General features: G+C 44.1%; 2 protein-coding genes across 2 annotated transcripts in view; one reads left to right on the top strand and one right to left on the bottom strand.

The window, feature by feature from the left end:
• Positions 1 to 20,237, bottom strand: part of LOC137323450 (E3 ubiquitin-protein ligase MARCHF4-like) — a 148,573-nt gene that overhangs the window by 10,501 nt on the left and 117,835 nt on the right. The gene's annotated exons all lie outside the window — the stretch shown is intronic.
• The window catches only part of xrcc5 (X-ray repair complementing defective repair in Chinese hamster cells 5), a 487,392-nt gene that overhangs the window by 413,339 nt on the left and 53,816 nt on the right, over positions 1 to 20,237 (top strand). The gene's annotated exons all lie outside the window — the stretch shown is intronic.

Here is a 20,237-nt window from a genome sequence, read left to right as displayed (position 1 = left end):
CAGAAGAGCCAGGAACTTTGGTGAAGAGTTAGGGCTTCCACTCCATCAATGTACAACTGGTGTGTGATCACCGCAGAAGGATAATACAGTCTGTGACAGTTTCGTCCTGCAACACTCATCCATCCCAGGAACATCAAAGGATGGCTGCTCGGGGATAAGGGATACACCCTCCACACCCAGCAGGTGACACTCTTCCACACCCCCAGCATACTCAAACTCGGGTACAATCAGAACCATTGGACTAACGGGAACACCATCGAGCCACTGACATATTGAAGCAAAGGTGCAGGTACCCTGATCACTCCGGGGGCTCCCTACAATATGGCCCAGACGCAGTGGGCTGCACAACTTTGTGATGCAAAGAGGATTATTAAATGACAGTCAGCATGGATTTGTTAGAGGAAAATCATGTTTGACTAACTTGATTGAGTTCTTTGATGAAGTAACGGAGAGGGTTGATGAAGGTAGTGCGGTGGATGTTGTGTATATGGACTTTCAAAAGGCATTCGATAAAGTACCATATAAGAACATAAGAACATAAGAACATAAGAAATTGGAGCAGGAGTAGGCCAATCGGCCCCTCGAGCCTGCTCCGCCATTCAATAAGATCATGGCTGATCTGATCCCAACCACAAATCTAAAGAACACAAGAAGTCGGAGCAGGACCCGGCCACATAGCCCCTGGGCCCTCTCCGCCACCCACAGGGCATTGACCGATCCGAACTCAGCTTCATGTCCAATTTCCTGCCCGCTCCCCATAACCCCTAATTCCCTTTACTTCTAGGAAACTGTCTATTTCTGTTTTAAATTTATCTAATGATGTAGCTTCCACAGCTTCCTGGGGCAGCAAATTCCACAGACCCACCACCCTCTGAGTGAAGAAGTTTCTCCTCATCTCAGTTTTGAAAGAGCAGCCCCTTATTCTAAGATTATGCCCCCTAGTTCTAGTTTCACCCATCTTTGGGAACATCCTTACTGCATCCACCCGATCAAGACCCTTCACAATCTTATATGTTTCAATAAGATCGCCTCTCATTCTTCTGAACTCCAATGAGTAGAGTCCCAATCTACTCAACCTCTCCTCATATGTCCGCCCCCTCATCCCCGGGATTAACCGAGTGAACCTTCTTTGTACTGCCTCGAGAGCAAGTATGTCTTTTCTTAAGTATGGAGACCAAAACTGTATGCAGTATTCCAGGTGCGGTCTCACCAATACCTTATATAACTGCAGCAATACCTCCTTGTTTTTATATTCTATCCCCCTAGCAATAAAAGCCAACATTCCGTTGGCTTTCTTGATCACCTGCTGCACCTGCATACCAACTTTTTGATTTTCTTGCACTAGGACCCCCAGATCCCTTTGTACTGCAGTACTTTCCAGTCTCTCGCCATTAAGAAAATAACTTGCTCTCTGATTTTTCCTGCCAAAGTGCATAACCTCACATTTTCCAATATTATATTGCATCTGCCAAATCTCCGCCCACTCACCCAGCCTGTCTATATCCCCTTGCAGGTTTTTTATGTCCTCCTCACTCTCTACTTTCCCTCCCATCTTTGTATCATCTGCAAATTTTGATATGTTGCACTCGGTCCCCTCCTCCAAATCGTTAATATAGATTGTAAAGAGTTGGGGACCCAGCACCGACCCCTGTGGAACACCACTGGTTACTGGTTGCCAGTCCGAAAATGAACCATTTATCCCAACTCTCTGCTTCCTGTTCGATAACCAATCCTCCACCCATGCCAGAATATTACCCCCAATCCCGTGATTTTTTATCTTAAGTAATAATCTTTTATGTGGCACCTTGTCGAATGCCTTCTGGAAGTCTAAATACACTACGTCCACTGGTTCCCCTTTATCCACCCTATACGTTATATCCTCGAAGAACTCAAGCAAATTTGTCAGACATGACTTCCCCTTCATAAAGCCATGCTGACTTTGTCCTATTAAATTATGCTTATCTAAATGTTCCGTTACTGTCTCCTTAATAATAGACTCCAAAATTTTACCCACCACAGATGTTAAGCTAACTGGCCTATAATTTCCAGCCTTCTGCCTACTACCCTTTTTAAATAACGGTGTTACATTAGCAGTTTTCCAATCTGCCGGGACCTCTCCTGAGTCCAGGGAATTTTGGAAAACTATCACCAAAGCATCCACAATCCCTACTGCCACTTCCCTCAAGACCCTAGGATGGAAGCCATCAGGTCCAGGGGATTTATCCGCCTTGAGTCCCATAATAGACTTGTTAGCAAAATTAAAGCACAGGGGTCAGCATTAGGACCACTGCTGTTTTTGATATATATTAATGACCGGGACTTGGGTATAGAGGGTATAATTTCAAAGTTTGCAGATGTCATGAAACTTGGAAATGTCGTAAACAATGTGGAGGATAGTAACAGACTTCAGGAGGACTTGGACTGGTGAAATGGGCAGACACATGGCAGGTGAAATTTAACACAGAGAAGCGTGGAGTGATACATTTTGGTAGGAAGAATGGAGAGGCAATATAAACTAAATGGTATAATTTTAAAGGGGGTGCAGGAACAGATCTTTTAAGTAGCAGGACAAGTTGAGAAGGCTGTTAAAAAGATATGGGACCCTGGGCTTTATTAATAGAGGAAGATAGGAACAGGAGTAGGCCATTTCGCCCGTGGAGCCTGTTCCACCATTCAATCATACAATCATAGAAAGTTACAGCACAGAAGAAGGCCATTCAGCCTATCAGGTCCGTGCTGACCGATAAAGAACTATCCAGTTTAATCCAACTTTCCAGCTCTCGATCCGTAGCCCTGTCGGTTTCGGTACTTCAAGTGCCCGCCCAAGAAATTTTTAAATGAGTTGAGGGTTTCTGCCTCTCCCACCCTCTCAGGCAGTGAGTTCCAGACCCCCACCACCCTCTGGGTGAAAACATTCTCCTCAGCTCCCCTCGAATCCTTCCACCAATCACTTTAAATCTATGTTCCCTGGTCACTGAGCCCTCTGCTAAAGGAAATAGGTCCTCCCTATCCACTCTATCTGGGCCCCTCATAATTTTATACACCTCAATTAAATCTCCCCTCAGCCTCCTCTGTTCCAAAGAAACCAACCCCAACCTATCCAATCTTTCCTCATAGCTAAAATTCTCCAGCCCTGGCAACATCCTCGTAAATCTCCTCTGTACCCTCTCTAGTGCAATCACATCTTTCCTGTAATGTGGTGACCAGAACTGTACACAGAAATCAAGCAGTGGTCTAACTAGTGTTTTATACAGTTCTAGCAGAAGCTCCCTGCTCTTATATTCCATGCCTTGGCTAATAAAGGAAAGTATCCCGTATGCTTTTTTAACCAGCTTATCTACCTGTCCTGCTACCTTCAGGGATCTGTGGACATGCACTCCAAGGTCCCTCACTTCCTCTACACCTCTCAGTATCCTCCCATTTATTGTGTACTCCCTTGCCTTATTTGCCCTCCCCAAATGCATTACCTCACACTTCTCCAGATTGAATTCCATTTCTCTGCCCACCTGACCAGTCCATTGATATCTTCCTGCAGTCTACAGCTTTCCTCCTCACTATCAACCACACGGCCAATTTTTGTATCATCTGCAAACTTCTTAATCATGCCTCCCACATTCAAGAGCCGGAGGATTGGAGGACTGCTAATATTTTACTGTTGTTTAAAAAGGGAGCAAAGATAGACTGAGTAATTACAGGCCAGTCAGCCTAACCTCGGTGATGGGGCAAATTATTGGAATCAATTCTGGGGGACAGGATAAACTGTCACTTAGAAAGGCACGGAGTAATCAAGGACAGTCAGCATGGATTTGTTAAGGGGAGGTTGTGTCTGACTAACTTGATTGAATTTTTTGAGGAGGTAACAAGGAGGGTCGATGAGGGTAGCGCATTTGATGTAGTCTACATGGATTTTAGCAAGGCTTTTGACAAGGTCCCACATGGCAGATTGGTCAGAAAAGTAAAAGCCCATTGGATTCAAGGGAATGTGGCAAATTGGATCCAAAATTGGCTCAGTGGCAGGAAGCAAAAGGTAATGGTCGACGGGTGTTTTTGCGACTGGAAGGCTGTTTCCAGTGGGGTGCCGCAGGGCTCGGTACTGGGTCCTTTGCTTTTTGTGGTATACATTAATGATTTGGACTTAAACGTAGGGGGCATGATTAAGAAATTTGCAGATGACACAAAGATAGGCCGTGTGGTTGATGGTGAGGAGGAAAGCTGTAGACTGCAGGAAGATATCAATGGACTGGTCAGGTGGGCAGAAGAGTGACAAATGGAGTTCTTTCCGGGAAAGTGTGAGGTAATGCATTGGGGAGAGCAAACAAGGCAAGGGAATAGACAATAAATGGGAGGATACTGAGAGGTGTAGAGGAAGTGAGGGACCTTGGAGTGCATGTCCACAGATCCTTGACGGTAGCAGGACAGGTAGATAATGGCAAGTATATCCTTTCTTAGGTAAGGAGACCAAAACTGCACACAATACTCCAGGTGTGGTCTCACCAAGGCCCTGTATAATTGCTGTAGGACATCTTTGCTCCCATACTCAAATCCTCTTGTAATAAAGGCCAACATACTATTTGCCTTCCTAATCGCTTGCTGCACCTGCATGTTAGCTTTCAGTGACTCATGTACAAGGACACCCAGGTCCCTTTGAACATCAACATTTCCCAATCTCTCACCATTTAAAAAATACTCTGCATTTCTGTTTTTCCTATCAAAGTGGATAAGTTCACATTTTTTAACACTATATTCCATCTGGCATGTTCTTGCCCGCTCACTTAGCCTGTCTATATCCCCTTGAAGCCTTTTTGCGTCCTCCTCATAACTCATGTTCCCACCTAGTTTTGGGCCATCAGCAAACTTGGAAATATTACATTTGGTCCCCTCATCCAAATCATTGATATCGATTGTGAATAGCTGGGGCCCAAGCACCGATCCCTGCGGTACCCCACTAGTCACAGTCTGCCATCCTGAAAAAGACCCGTTTATCCCTATTCTCTGTTTTCTGTCTGTTAACCCATTCTCAATCCATGCCAGTATATTACCCCTAATTCCATGTGCTCTAACTTTGTTCACCAACCTCCTGTGTGGGACCTTATCGAAAGCCTTCTGAAAATCCAAATACACCAAATCCACTGGTTTCCCCTTATCTATTCTACTAGTTACATCCTCAGAGAATCCAATAGGTTTGTCAAACATGATTTCCCTTTCATAAATCCATGTTGACTCTTCCAAATCCTATTATTATTTTCTAAGTGTCCTGTTATCACATCCTTTATAATAGATATACTGCTTGGAAAATAAGTCTAAATGGGATAGAGGAGCAGAGGGACCTGGGATACAGATACACAAATAACTTAAAGTAGTGACACAGGTTAATAAGGCCATAAAAAAAGCAAAGCAAGCACTGAGGTTCATTTCTAGAGGGATAGAATTGAAAAGCAGAGAAGTTATGTTAAACTTGTATAGAACCTTAGTTATACCATACTTGGAGTACTGTGCACAGTTCTGGTCTCCATATTATGAAAAGGATATAGAGGCATTGGTGAAGGGGCAAAAAAGATTTACTTGGATGATACCAGAACTGAGATATCAGACCAATCAGGAAAGACTGAAAAGGCTGGGGCTTTTTTCTCCAGAAAAGAGAAGACTGAGGGTTGACCTGATAGAGGTCTTTATGATTATGAAAGGGTTCGATAGGGTAGATGTAAAGAAGATGTTTCCACTTGTGGGGGAGACCAGAACTAGAGGCCATAAATATAAGATAGTCACTAATAAATCCAATAGGGAATTCAGGAGAAACTTTTTGACCCAGAGTGTGGTTAGCGTGTGGAACTCACTACCATAAGGAGTAGTTGAAGTGACTAGCATAGATACATTTATGGGGAAGATAGATATACATGATGCAGAGGGGAATATAGGAACATAGGAACAGGAGTAGGCCATTCAGCCTAGGCCCAACCATCTTCAGCTGCTTCATCAATGACCTTCCCTCCATCATAAGGTCAGAAATGGGGATGTTTGCTGATGACTGCACAGTGTTCAGTTCCATTCGCAACCCCTCAGATAATGAAGCAGTCCGAGCCCACATGCAGCAAGACCTGGACAACATCCAGGCTTGGGCTCATAAGTGGCAAGTAACATTCGCGCCAGATAAGTGCCAGGCAATGACCATCTCCAACAAGAGAGAGTCTAACCACCTCCCCTTGACATTCAACGGCATTACCATCGCCGAATCCCCCACCATCAACATCCTGGGGGTCACCATTGACCAGAAACTTAACTGGACCAGCCATATAAATACTGTGGCTACAAGAGCAGGTCAGAGGCTGGGTATTCTGTGGCGAGTGACTCACCTCCTGACTCCCCAAAGCCTTTCCACCATCTACAAGGCACAAGTCAGGAGTGTGATGGAATACTCTCCACTTGCCTGGATGAGTGCGGCTCCAACAACACTCAAGAAGCTCGACACCATCCAAGATAAAGCAGCCCGCTTGATTGGCACCCCATCCACCACCTTAAATATTCACTCCCTTCACCACCGGCGCACTGTGGCTGCAGTGTGCACCATCCACAGGATGCACTGCAGCAACTCGCCAAGGCTTCTTCGACAGCACCTCCCAAACCCACGACCTCTACCACCTAGAAGGACAAGAGCAGCAGGCGCATGGGAACAACACCACCTGCACATTCCCCTCCAAGTCACACACCATCCCGACTTGGAAATATATCGCCGTTCCTTCATTGTCGCTGGGTCAAAATCCTGGAACTCCCTTCCTAACAGCACTGTGGGAGAACCGTCACCACACGGACTGCAGCGGTTCAAGAAGCCGGCTCACCACCACCTTCTCGAGGGCAATTAGGGATGGGCAATAAATGCCGGCCTCGCCAGCGACGCCCACATCCCGTGAACGAATAAAAAAAAAAAAATATACCTGCCTTTGGCCCATATCCCTTAATATCTTTGGTTGCCTAAAAGCTATCTATCTCCGATTTAAATTTAGCAATTGAGCTAGTATCAATTGTCGTTTGCGGAAGAGAGTTCCAAACTTCTACCACCCTTTGTGTGTAGAAATGTTTTCTAATCTCGCTCCTGAAAGGTCTGGCTCTAATTTTTAGACTGTGCCCCCTACTCCTAGAATCCCCAACCAGCGGAAATAGTTTCTCTCTATCCACCCTAGAAGGATATGTTAGAATCATGGAATGGTTACAGCACAGAAAGAGGTACTCGGCTCATTGAGCTCATGCAGGCTCTGTGTAAGAACAATCCAATTAGTCCCATTCCCCCGCTCTGTCCACGTCGCCCTGCAAATATTTTCCCTTCAAGTGTTTATCCAATTCCTTTTCGAAAGCCACCATTGAATCTGTCTCCACCACCCCCTCAGGCAGCGCATTCCAGATCCTAACTGCTCGCTGCGTAAAAAAAGTTTTTCCTCATGTCACCTTTAATTCTTTTGCCAATCACCTTAAATCTGTGTTCTCTGGTTCTTGACCCTTCTGCCAATGGGATCAGTTTCTCTTTATTTACTTTATCTAAACCCTTCATGATTTTAACCTTCTCTGCTCTAAGGAAAACAATCCCAGCTTCTCCAGTCTATCCATGTAACTAAAGACCCTCATCCCTGGAATCATTCTAGTAAATCTCTTCTGCACCCTCTCTGAGGCCTTCACATCTTTCCTAAAGTGCGGTGCCCAGAACTGGACACAATACTCCAGTTGTGGCCGCACCAGTGTTTTATAAAGGTTCATCATAACTTCCTTGCTTTTGTACTCTATGCTTCTATTTATAAAGCCCAGGGTCCTGTCTGCTTTTATAACAGCCTTCTCAACTTGTCCTGCCACCTTTAAAAATTTGTGTATTTGCATCCCCTAGTCTCTCTGCTCCTGCACATCTTTTAGAATTGTACCATTTAGTTTATTTTGCCTCTCCTCATTCTTCCTGCCAAAATGTATCACTTCACACTTCCCTGCGTTAAATTTCATCTGCCACGTGTCCGCCCATTCCACCAGCCTGTCTATACTCTCTTGAAGTCTATCACTATCCTCCTCACTGTTCGCTACACTTCCAAATGTCATCTGCAAATTTTGAAATTGTGCCCTGTACACCCAAGTCCAAGTAATTAATATATAGCAAAAAAAGCCGTGGTCCCAGCACTGACCCCTGGGGAACACCACTGTACACCTCCCTCCAGTCCGAAAAACAACCGTTCACCACTACTCTCTGTTTCCTGTCATTTAGCCAATTTCATATCCGTGCTGCCACTGCCCCTTTTATTCCATGGGCTTCAATTTTGCTGACAATCCTATTATACGGCACTTTACCAAAAGCCTTTTGAAAGTCCATATACACAACATTAACTGCATTACCCTCATCAACTCTCTCTGTCACCTCATCAAAAACCCAATCAAATTAGTTAATCACGCTTTGCCTAAAACAAGTCCAAGCTGGCTTCCCTTTATTAATCCACAATTAATCCAAGTGACTATTAATTTTATCCCGAATTATCGTTTCTAAAAGCTTCCCCACCACTGAGGTTAAACTGACCGGCCTGTAGTTGCTGGGTTTATCCTTACACCCTTTTTTGAACAAGGGTGTAACATTTGCAATTCTCCAGTCCTCTGGCACCATTCCCGTATTTACGGATGTTTGGAAGATTATGGCCAGTACCTCCGCAATTTTCACCCTTACTTCCCTCAGCAACCTAGGATGCATCCCATCCGGACCGGGTGACTTATCTACTTTCAGTATAGCCAGTCTTTTTAGTACCTCCTCGTTATCAATTTTTAGCCTTTCCGGTATCTCAACTACCTCCTCTTTTACTGTGACTTTGGCAGCATCTTCTGCCTTGGCAAAGTACTCATTTAGTACCTCAGCCATGCCCTCTGCCTCCATGAGTAGATCTCCTTTTTGGTCCCTAATCGGCTCCACTCCTCCTCTTACTACCCGTTTACTGTTTACATGCCTATAGAAGACTTTTGGATTCCCTTTTATGTTGGCCGCCAGTCTATTCTCAGACTCTCTCTTTGCCCCTCTTATTTCCTTTTTCGCTTCTCCTCTGAACTTTCTATATTCAGCCTGGTTCTCACTTGTGTTATCAACCTGACATCTGTCATACGCCCCCTTTTTCTGCTTCATCTTACTCTCTATCTCTTTCATCATCCAGGGAGCTCTGCCTTTAGTTGCCCCTTTCCTCCTTGTGGGAATATACCTAGACTCTCCTCTTTAAAGTCTGCCCGTTATTTGATTACAGTTTTACCTGCCAGTCTTTGATTCCAATTTACCCGGGCCAGATCCGTTCTCAACCCACTGAAATTGGCCCTCCTCCAATTGAGTATTTTTACTCTAGATTGCTCCTTGTCCTTTTCCATAGCGAAGCTAAACCTTATGATACTATGATCACTGCTCCCTAAATGTTCCCCCACTGACAGTTGCTCCACTTGGCCCGCCTCATTCCCCAGAACTAGATCCAGCAATGCCTCCTTCCTCATTGGGCCGGAAACATACAGGTCAAGCAAGTTCTCCTGAACACACTTCAGAAATTTGCCCTTTACAGTCTTACCATCTTGGTCCATATTAGGATAATTGAAGTCCCCCATTATCACCACTCTATGGCTTTTGCACCTCTCTGTAATTTTCCTGCAAATTTGCTCCACTATATCCTTCCCACTAGTTGGTGGCCAATAGAATACACCCAGTAGAATCATAGAATCATAGAAGTTTACAACATGGAAACAGGCCCTTCGGCCCAACATGTCCATGTCGCCCAGTTTATACCACTAAGCTAGTCCCAATTGCCTGCACTTGGCCCATATCCCTCCATACCCATCTTACCCAGTAGTCTACTGTTTATTAACTGTAACCAAATAGATTCTGTCCTTCACCCCTCCAGGTCATCCTCTCCCTCCAGCACTGCAATATTCTCCTCAATCAATACTGACCCCCCCGCCGTCCTTCCTTTCCTTCCCTGTCTTTCCTGAACACCTTGTTTTCAGCAATAGGGTGAGATGAAGTAGGGAGGGAGGAGGCTTGTGTGGAGCATAAATGCAGCATGGACCTGTTGGGCCGAATGGCCTACTTCTGCGCTGCACATTCATTGTAATTTGATGTAATTCTTTAATTCTATTAACATTTGCGACTCAAAATTCCCACATCCTGCAGAAAATTCACATCACAGTCACTTCCCATTCTCCCATTCTTACTAAAGACATTGGTTAAGTTTCCGCTCCCGTCCCCTCCCCTCCCCCTCCCCGCCCCTCCCCACTCCACTGTGTTAGTTTGTACCTTGCGCACTGTGTTAGTTTGTACCTTGCGCACTGTGTAAGTTTGTACCTTGTGCACTGTGTTAGTTTGTACCTTGCGCACTGTGTTAGTTTGTACCTTGCGCACTGGATAAGTTTGTACATTGCGTACTTTGTAAATAGTACCTTGTGCAATGTGTAAGTTTGTACCTTGCGCACTGTGTTAGTTTGTACCTTGCGCACTGTGTAAGTTTATACCTTGCGCACTGTGTAAGTTTGTATCTTGCGCACTGTGTAAGTTTGTATCTTGCACACTGTCTTAGTTTGTACCTTGCACACTGTGTAAGTTTGTATCTTGCGCACTGTGTAAGTTTGTATCTTGCGCACTGTCTTAGTTTGTACCTTGCGCACTGTGTACATTTTTACCTTTGGCACTACATAAGTTTATACCTTGTGCACTGTGTTAGTTTGTACCTTGCGCACTGTGTAAGTTTGTACCTTGCGCACTGTGTAAGTTTGTACCTTGCGCACTGTGTAAGTTTGTACCTTGCGTACTGTGTTAGTTTGTACCTTGTGCACTGTGTCAGTTTGTACCTTGTGCACTGTGTAAGTTTGTACCTTGCGCACTGTGTAAGTTTGTACCTTGCGTACTGTGTTAGTTTGTACCTTGTGCACTGTGTTAGTTTGTACCTTGCGCACTGTGTAAGTTTGTACCTTGCGTACTGTGTTAGTTTGTACCTTGCGCACTGTGTAAGTTTGTACCTTGCGTACTGTGTAAGTTTGTACCTTGCGCACTGTGTAAGTTTGTATCTTGCGCACTGTGTAAGTTTGTATCTTGTGCACTGTCTTAGTTTGTACCTTGCACACTGTGTACGTTTGTACCTTGGGCACTGCATAAGTTTATACCTTGCGCACTGTGTAAGTTTGTATCTTGCGCACTGTGTAAGTTTGTATCTTGCACACTGTCTTAGTTTGTACCTTGCACACTGTGTAAGTTTGTATCTTGCGCACTGTGTAAGTTTGTATCTTGCGCACTGTCTTAGTTTGTACCTTGCGCACTGTGTACATTTGTACCTTGGGCACTGCATAAGTTTATACCTTGCGCACTGTGCAAGTTTGTACCTTGCGTACTGTGTTAGTTTGTACCTTGTGCACTGTGTTAGTTTGTACCTTGCGCACTGTGTAAGTTTGTACCTTGCGTACTGTGTTAGTTTGTACCTTGTGCACTGTGTTAGTTTGTACCTTGCGCACTGTGTAAGTTTGTACCTTGCGCACTGTGTACATTTGTACCTTGCGTACTGTGTAAGTTTGTACCTTGCGTACTGTGTGAGTTTGTACCTTGCGCACTGTGTAAGTTTGTACCTTGCGCACTGTGTTAGTTTGTACCTTGCGCACTGGATAAGTTTGTACCTTGCGTACTTTGTAAATAGTACCTTGTGCACTGTGTAAGTTTGTACCTTGCGTACTGTGTAAGTTTGTACCTTGCGCACTGTGTACATTTGTACCTTGCGCACTGTGTACATTTGTACCTTGCGCACTGTGTAAGTTTGTACCTTGCGCACTGTGTACATTTGTACTTTGCGCACTGTGTAAGTTTGTACCTTGTGCACTGTGTTCGTTTGTACCTTGCGCACTGGATAAGTTTGTACCTTGAGTACTTTGTAAATAGTACCTTGCACACTGTGTAAGTTTTTACCTTGCGCACTGTGTTAGTTTGTACCTTGCGCACTGTATAAGTTTGTACCTTGCGTACTTTGTAAATAGTACCTTGTGCACTGTATAAGTTTTTACCTTGCGCAATGTGTAAGTTTGTACCTTGCGCACTGTGTTAGTTTGTACCTTGTGCACTGTGTTAGTTTGTACCTTGCGCACTGTGTAAGTTTGTACCTTGCGTACTTTGTAAATAGTACCTTGCGTACTGTGTTAGTTTGTACCTTGCGCACTGGATAAGTTTGTACATTGCGTACTTTGTAAATAGTACCTTGTGCACTGTGTAAGTTTGTACCTTGCGTACTGTGTAAGTTTGTACCTTGCGCACTGTGTACATTTGTACCTTGCGCACTGTGTAAGTTTGTATCTTGTGCACTGTGTAAGTTTGTATCTTGCGCACTGTCTTAGTTTGTACCTTGCACACTGTGTACGTTTGTACCTTGCGCACTGTGTACATTTCTACCTTGTGCACTGCATAAGTTTATACCTTGCGCACTGTGTAAGTTTGTATCTTGCGTACTGTGTTAGTTTGTACCTTGTGCACTGTGTTAGTTTGTACCTTGCGCACTGTGTAAGTTTGTACCTTGCGCACTGTGTATATTTGTACCTTGCGTACTGTGTAAGTTTGTACCTTGCGCACTGTGTAAGTTTGTACCTTGCGCACTGTGTAAGTTTGTACCTTGCGCACTGTGTACATTTGTACCTTGCGCACTGTGCAAGTTTGTACCTTGCGCACTGTGTTAGTTTGTACCTTGCGTACTTTGTAAATAGTACCTTGTGCACTGTGTAAGTTTGTACCTTGCGTACTGTGTAAGTTTGTACCTTGCGCACTGGATAAGTTTGTACCTTGAGTACTTTGTAAGTTTGTACCTTGCGCACTGTGTAAGTTTGTACCTTACGCACTGTGTTAGTTTTTATCTTGCGCACTGTGTAAGTTTGTACCTTGCGCACTTTGTAAATAGTACCTTGTGCACTGTGTAAGTTTGTACCTTGCGCACTTTGTAGATAGTACCTTGTGCACTGTGTAAGTTTGTACCTTGCGCACTTTGTAAATAGTACCTTGTGCACTGTGTAAGTTTGTACCTTGCGCACTGTGTAAGTTTGTACCTTGTGCACTGTGTTAGTTTGTACCTTACACACTGTTAGTTTGTACCTTGCGCAATGTGTAAGTTTGTACCCTGCGTACTGTGTTAGTTTGTACCTTGCGCACTGTGTAAGTTTGTCCCTTGCTTACTGTGTTAGTTTGTACCTTGCGCACTGTGTAAGTTTGTACCTTGCTTACTGTGTTAGTTTGTACCATGCGCAATGTGTAAGTTTGTACCTTGCGCACTGTGTACGTTTGTACCTTGCGCACTGTGTACATTTGTACCTTGGGCACTGCATAAGTTTGCACCTTGCGCACTGTGTAAGTTTGTACCTTGCGTACTGTGTTAGTTTGTACCTTGCGTACTGTGTAAGTTTGTACCTTGTGCATTGTGTCAGTTTGTACCTTGCGCAATGTGTAAGTTTGTACCTTGCACACTGTGTACATTTGTACCTTGCGTACTGTGTAAGTTTGTACCTTGCGCACTGTGTAAGTTTGTACCTTGCGCACTGTGTAAGTTTGTACCTTGCGCACTGTGTACATTTGTACCTTGCGCACTGTGTACATTTGTACCTTGCGCACTGTGTAACTTTGTACCTTGCGTACTGTGTGAGTTTGTACCTTGCGCACTGTGTAAGTTTGTACCTTGCGCACTGTGTACGTTTGTACCTTGCATACTGTGTTAGTTTGTACCTTGCGCACTGGATAAGTTTGTACATTGCGTACTTTGTAAATAGTACCTTGTGCACTGTGTAAGTTTGTACCTTGCGTACTGTGTAAGTTTGTACCTTGCGCACTGTGTACATTTGTACCTTGCGCACTGTGTAAGTTTGTATCTTGCGCACTGTGTAAGTTTGTACCTTGCGTACTGTGTTAGTTTGTACCTTGTGCACTGTGTTAGTTTGTACCTTGCGCACTGTGTAAGTTTATACCTTGCGCACTGTGTAAGTTTGTATCTTGCGCACTGTGTAAGTTTGTATCTTGCGCACTGTCTTAGTTTGTACCTTGCACACTGTGTAAGTTTGTATCTTGCGCACTGTGTAAGTTTGTATCTTGCGCACTGTCTTAGTTTGTACCTTGCACACTGTGTACGTTTGTACCTTGGGCACTGCATAAGTTTATACCTTGCGCACTGTGTAAGTTTGTACCTTGCGTACTGTGTTAGTTTGTACCTTGTGCACTGTGTTAGTTTGTACCTTGCGCACTGTGTAAGTTTGTACCTTGCGCACTGTGTACATTTGTACCTTGCGTACTGTGTAAGTTTGTACCTTGCGCACTGTGTAAGTTTGTACCTTGCGCACTGTGTAAGTTTGTACCTTGCGCACTGTGTACATTTGTACCTTGCGCACTGTGTAACTTTGTACCTTGCGTACTGTGTGAGTTTGTACCTTGCGCACTGGATAAGTTTGTACATTGCGTACTTTGTAAATAGTACCTTGTGCACTGTGTAAGATTGTACCTTGCGTACTGTGTAAGTTTGTACCTTGCGCACTGTGTACATTTGTACCGTGCGCACTGTGTACATTTGTACCGTGCGCACTGTGTAAGTTTGTATCTTGCGCACTGTGTAAGTTTGTACCTTGCGTACTGTGTTAGTTTTACCTTGTGCACTGTGTTAGTTTGTACCTTGCGCACTGTGTAATTTTGTACCGTGCGCAGTGTGTACATTTGTACCTTGCGTACTGTGTAAGTTTGTACCTTGCGCACTGTGTAAGTTTGTACCTTGCGCACTGTGTAAGTTTGTACCTTGCGCACTGTGTAAGTTTGTACCTTGCGCACTGTGTAAGTTTGTACCTTGCTCACTGTGTAAGTTTGTATCTTGCGCACTGTGTACATTTGTACCTTGGGCACTGCATAAGTTTATACCTTGCGCACTGTGTAAGTTTGTACCTTGCGTACTGTGTTAGTTTGTACCTTGTGCACTGTGTTAGTTTGTACCTTGCGCACTGTGTAAGTTTGTACCTTGCGCACTGTGTACATTTGTACCTTGCGTACTGTGTAAGTTTGTACCTTGCGCACTGTGTAAGTTTGTACCTAGCGCACTGTGTAAGTTTGTACCTTGCACACTGTGTACATTTGTACCTTGCGCACTGTGTAACTTTGTACCTTGCGTACTGTGTGAGTTTGTACCTTGCGCACTGTGTAAGTTTGTACCTTGCGCACTGTGTAAGTTTGTATCTTGCGCACTGTCTTAGTTTGTACCTTGCACACTGTGTCAGTTTGTACCTTGCACACTGTGTTAGTTTGTACCTTGTGCACTGTGTTAGTTTGTACCTTGCGCACTGTGTACATTTGTACCTTGGGCACTGCATAAGTTTATACCTTGCGCACTGTGTAAGTTTGTACCTTGCGTACTGTGTTAGTTTGTACGTTGTGCACTGTGTTAGTTTGTACCTTGCGCACTGTGTAAGTTTGTACCTTGCGCACTGTGTACATTTGTACCTTGCGTACTGTGTAAGTTTGTACCTTGCGTACTGTGTGAGTTTGTACCTTGCGCACTGTGTAAGTTTGTACCTTGCGCACTGTGTTAGTTTGTACCTTGCGCACTGGATAAGTTTGTACCTTGCGTACTTTGTAAATAGTACCTTGTGCACTGTGTAAGTTTGTACCTTGCGTACTGTGTAAGTTTGCACCTTGCGCACTGTGTACATTTGTACCTTGCGCACTGTGTACATTTGTACCTTGCGCACTGTGTCCATTTGTACCTTGCGCACTGTGTAAGTTTGTACCTTGCGCACTGTGTACATTTGTACCTTGCGCACTGTGTAAGTTTGTACCTTGCGTACTGTGTTCGTTTGTACCTTGCGCACTGGATAAGTTTGTACCTTGAGTACTTTGTAAATAGTACCTTGCACACTGTGTAAGTTTGTACCTTGCGTACTGTGTTCGTTTGTACCTTGCGCACTGGATAAGTTTGTACCTTGAGTACTTTGTAAATAGTACCTTGCGCACTGTTTAAGGTTGTACCTTGCGTACTTTGTAAATAGTACCTTGTGCACTGTGTAAGTTTGTACCTTGCGTACTGTGTTAGTTTTTACCTTGCGCACTGTGTAAGTTTTTACCTTGCGCACTGTGTTAGTTTGTACCCTGCGTACTGTGTTAGTTTGTACCTTGCGCACTGTGTAAGTTTGTCCCTTGCTTACTGTGTTAGTTTGTACCTTGCGCACTGTGTAAGTTTGTACCTTGCTTACTGTGTTAGTTTGTACCATGCGCAATGTGTAAGTTTGTACCTTGCGCACTGTGTACGTTTGTACCTTGCGCACTGTGTACATTTGTACCTTGGGCACTGCATAAGTTTGCACCTTGCGCACTGTGTAAGTTTGTACCTTGCGTACTGTGTTAGTTTGTACCTTGCGTACTGTGTAAGTTTGTACCTTGTGCATTGTGTCAGTTTGTACCTTGCGCAATGTGTAAGTTTGTACCTTGCACACTGTGTACATTTGTACCTTGCGTACTGTGTAAGTTTGTACCTTGCGCACTGTGTAAGTTTGTACCTTGCGCACTGTGTAAGTTTGTACCTTGCGCACTGTGTACATTTGTACCTTGCGCACTGTGTACATTTGTACCTTGCGCACTGTGTAACTTTGTACCTTGCGTACTGTGTGAGTTTGTACCTTGCGCACTGTGTAAGTTTGTACCTTGCGCACTGTGTAAGTTTGTACCTTGCATACTGTGTTAGTTTGTACCTTGCGCACTGGATAAGTTTGTACATTGCGTACTTTGTAAATAGTACCTTGTGCACTGTGTAAGTTTGTACCTTGCATACTGTGTAAGTTTGTACCTTGCGCACTGTGTACATTTGTACCTTGCGCACTGTGTAAGTTTGTATCTTGCGCACTGTGTAAGTTTGTACCTTGCGTACTGTGTTAGTTTGTACCTTGTGCACTGTGTTAGTTTGTACCTTGCGCACTGTGTAAGTTTATACCTTGCGCACTGTGTAAGTTTGTATCTTGCGCACTGTGTAAGTTTGTATCTTGCGCACTGTCTTAGTTTGTACCTTGCACACTGTGTAAGTTTGTATCTTGCGCACTGTGTAAGTTTGTATCTTGCGCACTGTCTTAGTTTGTACCTTGCACACTGTGTACGTTTGTACCTTGGGCACTGCATAAGTTTATACCTTGCGCACTGTGTAAGTTTGTACCTTGCGTACTGTGTTAGTTTGTACCTTGTGCACTGTGTTAGTTTGTACCTTGCGCACTGTGTAAGTTTGTACCTTGCGCACTGTGTACATTTGTACCTTGCGTACTGTGTAAGTTTGTACCTTGCGCACTGTGTAAGTTTGTACCTTGCGCACTGTGTAAGTTTGTACCTTGCGCACTGTGTACATTTGTACCTTGCGCACTGTGTAACTTTGTACCTTGCGTACTGTGTGAGTTTGTACCTTGCGCACTGGATAAGTTTGTACATTGCGTACTTTGTAAATAGTACCTTGTGCACTGTGTAAGATTGTACCTTGCGTACTGTGTAAGTTTGTACCTTGCGCACTGTGTACATTTGTACCGTGCGCACTGTGTACATTTGTACCGTGCGCACTGTGTAAGTTTGTATCTTGCGCACTGTGTAAGTTTGTACCTTGCGTACTGTGTTAGTTTTACCTTGTGCACTGTGTTAGTTTGTACCTTGCGCACTGTGTAATTTTGTACCGTGCGCAGTGTGTACATTTGTACCTTGCGTACTGTGTAAGTTTGTACCTTGCGCACTGTGTAAGTTTGTACCTTGCGCACTGTGTAAGTTTGTACCTTGCGCACTGTGTAAGTTTTTACCTTGCGCACTGTGTAAGTTTGTACCTTGCTCACTGTGTAAGTTTGTATCTTGCGCACTGTGTACATTTGTACCTTGGGCACTGCATAAGTTTATACCTTGCGCACTGTGTAAGTTTGTACCTTGCGTACTGTGTTAGTTTGTACCTTGTGCACTGTGTTAGTTTGTACCTTGCGCACTGTGTAAGTTTGTACCTTGCGCACTGTGTACATTTGTACCTTGCGTACTGTGTAAGTTTGTACCTTGCGCACTGTGTAAGTTTGTACCTAGCGCACTGTGTAAGTTTGTACCTTGCGCACTGTGTACATTTGTACCTTGCGCACTGTGTAACTTTGTACCTTGCGTACTGTGTGAGTTTGTACCTTGCGCACTGTGTAAGTTTGTACCTTGCGCACTGTGTAAGTTTGTATCTTGCGCACTGTCTTAGTTTGTACCTTGCACACTGTGTCAGTTTGTACCTTGCACACTGTGTTAGTTTGTACCTTGTGCACTGTGTTAGTTTGTACCTTGCGCACTGTGTACATTTGTACCTTGGGCACTGCATAAGTTTATACCTTGCGCACTGTGTAAGTTTGTACCTTGCGTACTGTGTTAGTTTGTACGTTGTGCACTGTGTTATTTTGTACCTTGCGCACTGTGTAAGTTTGTACCTTGCGCACTGTGTACATTTGTACCTTGCGTACTGTGTAAGTTTGTACCTTGCGTACTGTGTGAGTTTGTACCTTGCGCACTGTGTAAGTTTGTACCTTGCGCACTGTGTTAGTTTGTACCTTGCGCACTGGATAAGTTTGTACCTTGCGTACTTTGTAAATAGTACCTTGTGCACTGTGTAAGTTTGTACCTTGCGTACTGTGTAAGTTTGCACCTTGCGCACTGTGTACATTTGTACCTTGCGCACTGTGTACATTTGTACCTTGCGCACTGTGTACATTTGTACCTTGCGCACTGTGTAAGTTTGTACCTTGCGCACTGTGTACATTTGTACCTTGCGCACTGTGTAAGTTTGTACCTTGCGTACTGTGTTCGTTTGTACCTTGCGCACTGGATAAGTTTGTACCTTGAGTACTTTGTAAATAGTACCTTGCACACTGTGTAAGTTTGTACCTTGCGTACTGTGTTCGTTTGTACCTTGCGCACTGGATAAGTTTGTACCTTGAGTACTTTGTAAATAGTACCTTGCGCACTGTTTAAGGTTGTACCTTGCGTACTTTGTAAATAGTACCTTGTGCACTGTGTAAGTTTGTACCTTGCGTACTGTGTTAGTTTTTACCTTGCGCACTGTGTAAGTTTTTACCTTGCGCACTGTGTTAGTTTGTACCTTGCGCAATGTGTAAGTTTGTACCTTGCGTACTGTGTTAGTTTGTACCTTGTGCACTGTGTTAGTTTGTACCTTGCGCACTGTGTAAGTTCGTACCTTGCGTACTTTGTAAATAGTACCTTGTGCACTGTGTTAGTTTGTACCTTGTGCACTGTGTTAGTTTGTACCTTGCGTACTGTGTTAGTTTGTACCTTGCGTACTGTGTTCGTTTGTACCTTGCGCACTGGATAAGTTTGTACATTGCGTACTTTGTAAATAGTACCTTGTGCACTGTGTAAGTTTGTACCTTGCGTACTGTGTAAGTTTGTACCTTGCGCACTGTGTACATTTGTACCTTGCGCACTGTGTAAGTTTGTATCTTGCGCACTGTGTAAGTTTGTATCTTGCGCACTGTATTAGTTTGTACCTTGCACACTGTGTACGTTTGTACCTTGCGCACTGTGTACATTTGTACCTTGGGCACTGCATAAGTTTATACCTTGCGCACTGTGTAAGTTTGTACCTTGCGTACTGTGTTAGTTTGTACCTTGTGCACTGTGTTAGTTGGTACCTTGCGCACTGTGTAAGTTTGTACCTTGCGCACTGTGTAAGTTTGTACCTTGCGCACTGTGTAAGTTTGTACCTTGCGCACTGTGTAAGTTTGTACCTTGCGCACTGTGTAAGTTTGTACCTTGCGCACTGTGTACATTTGTACCTTGCGCACTGTGTAACTTTGTACCTTGCGTACTGTGTGAGTTTGTACCTTGCGCACTGTGTAAGTTTGTACCTTGCGCACTGTGTTAGTTTGTACCTTGCGCACTGGATAAGTTTGTACCTTGCGTACTTTGTAAATAGTACCTTGTGCACTGTGTAAGTTTGTACCTTGCGTACTGTGTAAGTTTGTACCTTGCGCACTGTGTACATTTGTACCTTGCGCACTGTGTACATTTGTACCTTGCGCACTGTGTAAGTTTGTACCTTGCGCACTGTGTAAGTTTGTACCTTGCGCACTGTGTTAGTTTGTATCTTGCGCACCGTGTAAGTTTGTACCTTGCGTACTTTGTAAATAGTACCTTGTGCACTGTGTAAGTTTGTACCTTGCGCACTTTGTAGATCGTACCTTGTGCACTGTGTAAGTTTGTACCTTGCGCA

This window comes from Heptranchias perlo, chromosome 7 (assembly GCF_035084215.1).
Source record: "Heptranchias perlo isolate sHepPer1 chromosome 7, sHepPer1.hap1, whole genome shotgun sequence".
Classification (NCBI taxonomy): Eukaryota; Metazoa; Chordata; class Chondrichthyes; order Hexanchiformes; family Hexanchidae; genus Heptranchias; species Heptranchias perlo.
Note: the sequence above shows the minus strand (reverse complement) of the source record. Positions and strands in the feature narration are given on the sequence as shown.